This window comes from Stenella coeruleoalba, assembly GCF_951394435.1.
Source record: "Stenella coeruleoalba genome assembly, chromosome: X".
Taxonomy (NCBI): Eukaryota; Metazoa; Chordata; class Mammalia; order Artiodactyla; family Delphinidae; genus Stenella; species Stenella coeruleoalba.
In genome coordinates this window covers 15,538,848-15,548,139 of record NC_137152.1, presented here as the reverse complement: position 1 = coordinate 15,548,139, position 9,292 = coordinate 15,538,848, and positions in this window count along the sequence as shown.

The following is a 9,292-nucleotide window of genomic DNA, read 5'->3' as shown; positions in this document are numbered from 1 at the left end:
TTCGGGGTCTTTTGTGTTTCCATACAAATTGTGATATTTTTTGTTCTAGTTCTGTGAAAAATGCCATTGGTAGTTTGATAGGGATTCCATTGAATCTGTAGATTGCTTTGGGTAGTATAGTCATTTTCACAATGTTGATTCTTCCAATCCAAGAACATGGTATATATCTCCATCTGTTTGTATCATCTTTAATTTCTTTCATCAGTGTCTTATAGTTTTCTGCATACAGGTCTTTTGTCTCCTTAGGTAGGTTTATTCCTAGATATTTTATTCTTTTTGTTGCGGTGATAAATGGGAGTGTTTCCTTAATTTCTGTTTCATATTTTTCATCATTAATGTATAGGAATGCAAGAGATTTCTGTGCATTAATTTTGTATCCTGCTACATTACTAAATTCATTGATTAGCTCTAGTAGTTTTCTGGTAGCATCTTTAGGATTCTCTATGTATAGTATCATGTCATCGGCAAACAGTGACAGTTTTAATTCTTTTCCAATTTGGATTCCTTTTATTTCTTCTTCTTCTCTGATTGCTGTGGCCAAAACTTCCAAAACTATGTTGAATAATAGTGATGAGAGTGGGCAGCCTTGTCTTGTTCCTGATCTTAGTGGAAATGGTTTCAGTTTTTCACCATTGAGAATGATGTTGGCTGTGGGTTTGTCATATATGGCCTTTATTATGTTGAGGTAAGTTCCCTCTATGCCGACTTTCTGGAGGGTGTTTTTCATAAATGGGTGTTGAATTTTCTCAAAAGCTTTTTCTGCATCTATTCAGATGATCATATGGTTTTTCTCCTTCAATTTGTTAATATGGTGTATCACGTTGATTGATTTGCGTATATTGAAGAATCCTTGCATTCCTGGGATAAACCCCACTTGATCATGGTGTGTGATCCTTTTAATGTGCAGTTGGATTCTGTTTGCTAGTATTTTGTTGAGAATTTTTGCATCTATGTTCATCAGTGATATTGGCCTGTAGTTTTCTTTCTTTGTGACATCTTTGTCTGGTTTTGGTATCAGGGTGATGGTGGCCTCGTAGAATGAGTTTGGAAGTGTTCCTCCCTCTGCTATATTTTGAAAGAGTTTGAGAAGGGTAGGTGTTAGCTTTTCTCTAAATGGTTCATAGAATTCGCCTGTGAAGCCATCGGGTCCTGGGCTCTTGTATGTTGGAAGATTTTAAATCCCAGTTTCAATTTCAGTGCTTGTGATTGGTCTGTTTATATTTTTCTATTTCTTCCTGGTTCAGTCTCCGAAGGTTGTGCTTTTCTACGAATTTGTCCATTTCTTCCAGGTAGTCCATTTTATTGGCATATAGTTGCTTGTAGTAATCTCTCATGATCCTTTGTATTTCTGCAGTGTCAGTTGTTATTTCTCCTTTTTCAGTTCTTATTCTGTTGATTTGAGTATTCACCCTTTTTTTCTTCATGAGTCTGGCTAATGGTTTATCAACTTTGTTTATCTTCTCAAAGAACCAGCTTCTAGTTTTATTGATCCTTGCTATCATTTCCTTCATATCTTTTTCATTTATTTCTGTTCTGATTTTTATGATTTCTTTCCTTCTGCTAACTTTCGGGTTATTTTGTTCTTCTTTCTCTATTTGCTTTAGGTGTAAGTTTAGGTTGTTTATTTGAGATGTTTCTAGTATCTTGTGGTAGGATTGTATTGCTATAAACTTCCCTCTTAGAACTGCTTTTGCTGACTCCCATAGGTTTTGGGTCATCATGTTTTCATTGTCATTTGTTTCTAAGCATTTTTTGATTTCCTCTTTGACTCCTTCAGTGATCTCTTGGTTATTTAGTAGCATATTGTTTAGCCTCCATGTGTTCGTATCTTTTACAGTTTTTTTCCCCGTAACTGATATCTAGTCTCATAGCACTGTGGTCGGAAAAGATACTTCATACAATTTCAGTTTTCTTAAATTTACCAAGGCTTGATTTGTTACCCAAGATATGGTCTATCCTGGAGAATGTTCCATGAGCACTTGAGAAGAAAGTGTATTCTGTTGTTTTTGGATGGAATGTCCTATAAATATCAGTTAAAGTCCATCTTGTTTAATGTGTGATTTAAAGCTTGTGTTTCCTTATTTATTTTCATTTTGGGTGATCTGTCCATTGGTGCAAGTGGGGTTTTAAAGTCCCCTACTATTATTGTGTTACTGTTGATTTCCCCTTTTATGGCTGTTAGCTTTTACCTTATGTATTGAGGTGCTCCTATGTTGGGTGCATCAATATTTACAATTCTTATATCTTCTTCTTGGATTGATCCCTTGATCATTATGTAGAGTCCTTCTTTGTCTCTTGTAATAGTCTTTATTTTAAAGTCTGTTTTGTCTGATATGAGAAATGCTACTCCAGCTTTCTTTTGATTTTCATTTGCATGGAATATCTTTTTCCATCCCCTCACTTTCAGTCTGTATGTGTCCCCAGGTCTGAAGTGGGTCTCTTGTAGACAGCATATATACGGGTCTTGTTTTTGTATCCATTCAGCCAGTCTGTGTCTTTTGGTTAGAGCATTTAATCCATTTACATTTAAGGTAATTGTCGATATTTATGTTCCTATTCCCATTTTCTTAATTGTTTTGGGTTTGTTACTGTAGGTCTTTTCCTTCTCTTGTGTTTCCTGCCTAGAGAAGTTCCTTTAGCATTTGTTGTAAAGCCGGTTTGGTGGTGCTGAATTCTCTTAACTTTCCTTGTCTGTAAAGGTTTTAATTTCTCCATCGAATCTGAATGACATCCTTGCTGGGTAGAGTAATCTTGGTTGTAGGTTTTTCCTTTTCATCACTTTAAATGTCCTGCCACTCCCTTCTGGCTTGCACAGTTTCCACTGAAAGATCAACTTTTAACCTTATAGAGATTCCCTTGTATGTCATTTGTTGCTTTTCCCTTTCTGCTTTTAATATTTTTTCTTTGTATTTAATTATTGATAGTTTTATATAATATGTGTTTTGGCGTGTTTCTCCTTGGATTTATCCTGTATGGGACTCGCTGTGCTTCCTGGACTTGATTGACTGTTTCCTTTCCCATGTTAGGGAAATTTTCGACTATTGTCTCTTCAAATATTTTCTCAGACCCTTTCTTTTTGTCTTCTTCTTCTGGGACCCCTATAATTCGAATGTTGGTGCATTTAATGTTGTCCCTGAGGTCTCTGAGACTGTCCTCAGTTCTTTTCATTCTTTTTTGTTTATTCTGCTCTGCAGTAGTTATTTCTACTATTTTATCTTCCAGGTCACTTATCCATCCTTCTGCCTCAGTTGTTCTGCTATTGATCCCTTCTAGAGAATTTTTCATTTCATTTATTGTGTTGTTCATCATTGTTTGCTTAGTCTTTAGTTCTTCTTTTTCCTTGTTAAACGTTTCTTGTATTTTCTCCATTCTATTTCCAAGATTTTCGATCATCTTTACTATCATTGCTCTGAATTCTTTCTCTGGTAGACTGCCTATTTCCTCTTCATTTGTTTGGCCTGGTGGGTTTTTACCTTGCTCCTTCATCTGCTGTGTATTTCTCTGTCTTCTCATTTTTTTTAACTTAACTTACTGTGTTTGAGGTCTCCCTTTCGCAGGCTACATGTTCATAGTTCCCGTTGTTTTTGGTGTCTGCCCCCAGTGGGTGAGGTTGGTTCAGTGGCTTGTGTAGGTTTCCTGGTGGAGGGCACTGGTGACTGTGTTCTGATGGGTGGTGGGGCTGGATCTTGTCTTCCTGGTGGGCAGGGCCGTGTCCGGTGGTGTGTTTTGGGGTTTCTGTGAACTTAGTATGCTTTTAGGCAGCCTCTTTGCTAATGGGTGGGGTTGTGTTCCTGTCTTGCTACTTGTTTGGCATGTGGCGTCCATCACCGGAGCTTGCTGGCCGTTGAGTGGAGCTGGGTCTTAGCGTTGAGACGGAGATCTCTGGGAGAGCTCTTGCCAACTGATATTACGTGAGGCCGGGAGGTCTCTGGTGTCCAGTGTCCTGAACTCAGCTGTCCCACCTCAGCGGCTCAGGCCTGACAGCAGGCCAGAGCACCAAGACCCTGTCAGCCACACGGCTGATTATGGATACTGAGAAGTTCAACAATCTGTGGCCTGGGAGCTGGAGACTCAGGAAGCCAGTGGTGTCGTTCCAGTCTGAGTCCAAAGGCCTCAGGAGTGCCAATGGTATAAGTCCCAGTCTCTAATATTTTCTGGTGATTCAAGTGGGAACGCCAAGGTATTCTTGCTTCCAGTCTGATTCAACCTGCAGATACGGATCAGGTTTGGGGCAACCTACTTAACAGGGCTATGATGAATCATTCTTGATACACGCCGAGTTGGATATTGTGCATAAGTAATTTGAAGCCTAGTCATATGGAGAGCGCTTGAGGGCTCTAGGGAGTCTGGTTTGGAGAGGCGTAAACACAGGAAGGACGAGCACCTTTTAGAAGAACGCAGGGTGAGGGAGTCAAAATGGATTTTAAATGTAAAACTATGAAACTTTTAGAAAAAAAGAGGAGAAAATCTTTGAGCCCTAGGTCTAGGGAAAGAGTTCTTTAACTTGAAATCAAAAGCACCATCCATAAATGGAAAAACTGATAAATTGGGCCTCATCAAGATTAAAAGCTTTTATCTACGAAACAGAAACAGACTCACAGACGTAGAGAACAGGCTTGTGGTTGCCAAGGGGGAGGTGGAGAGAGAGAGGATTGGATTGGGAGTTTGGGACTAGCAGATCCAAATTATTATATATAGTGTGGATAAACAACAAGGTCCTATTGTATAGCACAGGGAATTATACTCAGTATCCTGTAATAAACCATAATGGAAAAGAATTTTTTAAAAAGATTAAAAGCTTTTGCTCTGTCTATTAAAGAGGATAACAAGACAAGCTACACACTGGGAGAGAAATATTTGCAACCCCCATATCTGACAAAGAATTGCTATCTAGAATATATAGAAAACACTCAAAACTCAACAGTAAAAAACCAAACATTCCAGTTAGAAAATGGGCACAAGATATGAACAAATGTTCACCAAAGAAGATAAACAAATGGCAGGAAAGCACATGAAAAGATGTTAAACATCATCATCCGTTGGAAAAATGCAAATTAAAACCACAGTGAGATATTACTACACACTTATCAAAATGGCTAAAATTTTTTACAGTGACAACACCAAATACTAGTAAGGATGTGGAGAAACTGGATCACTTGTACATTGCTGGTGGGAGTGTAAAACGGTGCAGCCACTCTGGAAAACAATGTGGCAGTTTCTTAAAAAATTAAACAGGCAACTACCATATGACCTAGAATTTGCACTCCTGGGCATTTATCCCAGAGAAATGAAAACTTACGTTCACACAGAAACCTGTACATGAATGTTCATCGCAGCTTTATTCATAATAACCCAGGACTGGAAACAACCCAGGTGTCCTTCAATGGGTGCATCATTAAAGAAGCTGCCATGCATCTATGCCATGGAATAGTGCTCAGCAATAACTGGAAAGCGTTACTGATGCAACAGTTTGGATGAATCCCAGGGGAATTGTGCTGGGTGAAAAAAGACAATCCTTAAAGGTTACATATTCTATGGTTCCATTTATATAACATTCTTGAAATGACAAAATTATAGAAATGGAGATCAGATTAGTGGTTGCCAGCAGTTAGGGATGAGGGGTGAGAAGGGAGATGGGTGTGGCAGTCAAAGGGCAGCAGGAGGGATCCTTGTGGTGATGAAACTGTTCTGTATGTTGACTGTCTTAATGTCAACATCCTGATATCTTGATATCAGTATCCTTGATAGCGTACTACAGTTTGGCAAGATGTTACCATTGGGGCAAACTGATTAAAGGGTACACCAGATCTCTGTATGATTTCTACAATCATCTCAAAATAAAGTTTAATTTTAAAAAAGTCTTTTGTACGCACAGAACAGCAATAGAGACAAATAGGGACTCTTCCTGAGGAGAATCATCAAGGTGGTGAGTAGCCTGGATATTGTGTCATGGAGAAATGATCGAAGGGTGTGGGAGGTGGGAGAAACCTGAGGGCAGTACTTGGAAAGCTGCCATGTGGAAGGAGAATTAAATTAGAATAAATGGGTGGGGGCTTGCCTGGTGATGCAGTGGTTAAGAATCCGCCTACCAATGCAGGGGACACAGGTTTGAGCCCTGGTCCGGGAAGATCCCACATGCCACTGAGCGGCCGGGCCCATGCGCCACAACTACTGAGCCTGCGCTCTAGAGCCTGTGAGCCACAACTACTGAGCCCATGTGCCACAGCTACTGAATCTTGCGCGCCTAGAGCCCGTGCTGCGCAAGAAGAGAAGCCACCGCAATGAGAAGCCCGCGCACCACAACGAAGAGTAGCCCCCGCTTGCCACAACTAGAGAAAGCCCATGTGCAGCAACGAAGACACAAATCAGCCAAAAATAAAATTAATTAAATAAATAAAATTTTAAAAAAAGAATAAATGGGTGGTAGTTATAAGAGAAGATTTCATTTAAATATATGGAAGAACTTTCTAGAAACTAGTTATGTTTAAAAAATGAGATGATGGGATTCTAAATATCTAGAGATTCTGGCCTTGCTGTTGCTTGAGCATGCTAGGATGCCTTAGGGCCTTTGCACTGGCCCTTGCCTCTGCCTGCAATGCTCTTCCTGTACATATCTGCATGGCTAACACCCTTATCTCTTTCAAGTTCTTCTTCAATGTCCATTTTAAGTCAAGTGGGGGCTTTGGTTCATGTTATCATCATCTTCACTCCAGGCCCTAGGCTGATGAAGCAGGTATCATCTGGAATGTTACTGGCAGCAGAAAGTTGATGGCAGATAGAAAAGAGCGCTCTGGAAGGTCTCGTACCAGAAACAAAATAGTCATTTTCACGGTGAGGCTGGGCATTCCCAGAAAAGAGAGTTGGAAATTAGAAGAGTGTTTTGGAGAGAGATTGGTGTGCTGGTGAGTTCCTCTCTGCCAATGGAGGTGTTGGAGAGTTGCCTACTACTCACCATGAGCCTAGGGAAAGGACTCAAAGATGGCCTGCTACGTATGTTCCCAAGAAGTTGTCAGGACATGGAAGACAAGTGTGCCGTGAAGGGTATGCATTTCCCCTGGACCGGGTATGGTCCCAGCATGAGCAGCCCATAAGTGGGGTTGCCTTAGCTCCTCTCCCTACACACCCGCATCTTGGAGAGGTGGCCGGCATGGCGGAAGAGGGGAGAAGCCAACACCGCTCCTCCTTTTCCCGCTGCAAGTGGGCAGCCTGGAGCGGGCCTAGAGTGGAGAAGGGAGAAATGCTTTTCTTTTTAATGTTGAAACTTTTAAGTCTTCTCATCTTAAAAGAATTCTAGACTTTTCCAGAAAAAGTTGCAAAAATCATATAAGGAGCGCAACACAGGACAGAGATCTCAGAGAAAGGGGAAACAAATAGAGCCCTGCAATTTCCCAGTTTACGGGCCTGAGAGAGTTTCCAGGCCATAGAACAGAGAAAGGGAAGCCGAGGGGAGCCCAGTTATCATTCGAAGTTGAGCTTATGGAGCTGGAATGCCAACGAGGCCACGGTGTGAGTACTGGGGAGGAGAAGGCTGCACAGAGTTCCAGAGGTGTGTAGATCGGGAATCTTCAGTAGAGTACGGACCAGCACCTGTGTGTAAAGAAAATACTCAAGGCTGGGGAAAGAACTACCTGAACGGATTAGAGGGAACAATCCTTGGAGGTCCCACAGGGCCCAGATAGTTTCTGTTTCCACTGGCCAGAATGGAAAACTTCATAAATCCCAAGACACTGGGTAGAATATTCAGAGAGGCATTGCCTCAGTAGTAGGGATTAATTACCCCTAGCCTAAAGGCTGCTCTGATCCCATTTAAAACAAAGCTTAAAAGGAGGCCTCAGAAGGATCAAACTATTTCCAAATAACTGTGTCCCAGAACAAAGCTCAAGAATATTTATAGGAATACAAAAATACACAGTACTCATTAAGGTAAAATTCACAGTGTGTGGCATCTAATAAAAAATTACCAGGCATGCAAAGAAGCAGGAAAAAAATGACCCACAATGAGGAGAAAAGTCAACCAATAGGAAAAGATCCAGTAATAAAACAGATAATAGTATTCATAAACAAGGATATTAAAACAGTTATTATAACTCTATTCTATACCTTCAAGAAGATAGAGGGCAAATGTGAGACCAGAATGGGTGGTTGATTTAGGGGTGACATAACTGTGAGTTCAGAGATTGCATGCTCATACCTAATGACTTGGTCTTTCCATTCCTATCTATTTGTAAGTGATAGTCTTGTTTGTTCCATCATATATTCCATCTGCAACATGTCGTAGAGGGAAATAACTTATTGTTTTAACTAAATCTTATGAAGTCCACCTTTTTCTCACAATCTACTTGCTCACTCATGGTGTATAATTAAAACATGCTATGGGGACTTCCCTGGTGGTGCAGTGGTTAAGAATCCGCCTGCCAATGCAGGGGACACGGGCTTGAGCCCTGGTCCGGGAAGATCCACATGCCGCGGAGCAACTAAGCCCGTGCGCCGCAACTACTGAGCCTGCGCTCTAGAGCCCGCCACAACTACTGAACCCGTGCACCACAACTACTGAAGCCCACGCACCTAGAGCCCGTGCTCTGCAACAAGAGAAGCCATCGCATTGAGAAGCCCACGCACCACAACAAAGAGTAGCCCCCCACTCAACGCAACTAGAGAAAGCCCGCGTGCGGCAACGAAGACCCAATGCAGCCAAAAATAAATAATTTTTTTAAAAAAACATGCTATGAGTTTCACCTATATTTCATAAACTAGTATTTTACATATAATCTATGCTTAATGCTTCTTATGAGTTTTATCCACCCTGTTTGTTTTTCTTGTACTTTATGGCAGATTATAATATCTATGTCCATACAATATTTATAGCATTTATACACAGGTATATCTGTCTATCTACTTATAACATAATGGCAGGGACTTTGGCTGTCTTGTTCACTATGATAACCTCTGCACCAAGGACAGTGCCTGACACACAATAGATGCTCAAGAAATCCTTGTTGAATTACGACATATGTTAGAGTTTTTCCAAATACATATACTATTGTGCAACCTCGTTGTTTCCCTTTTGTCACTATTTGCTTGGCCCTTGGGTACACTGTATTTTCTTAGGAAAAAAGTAATGAAATTGCCACTCAAGTGGTAACTAAAATATTTACAGTGTTTACAGTGTGAGTCAAAGAACTAACTAGTGGGACCACAACTGGTATGAATAACCAACCTAAAATAAAATGGAGGAAATGAGAAGAACACCTAGATTTAATCTTACCCTTTAGCTACAGTGCCTCTACTCTAT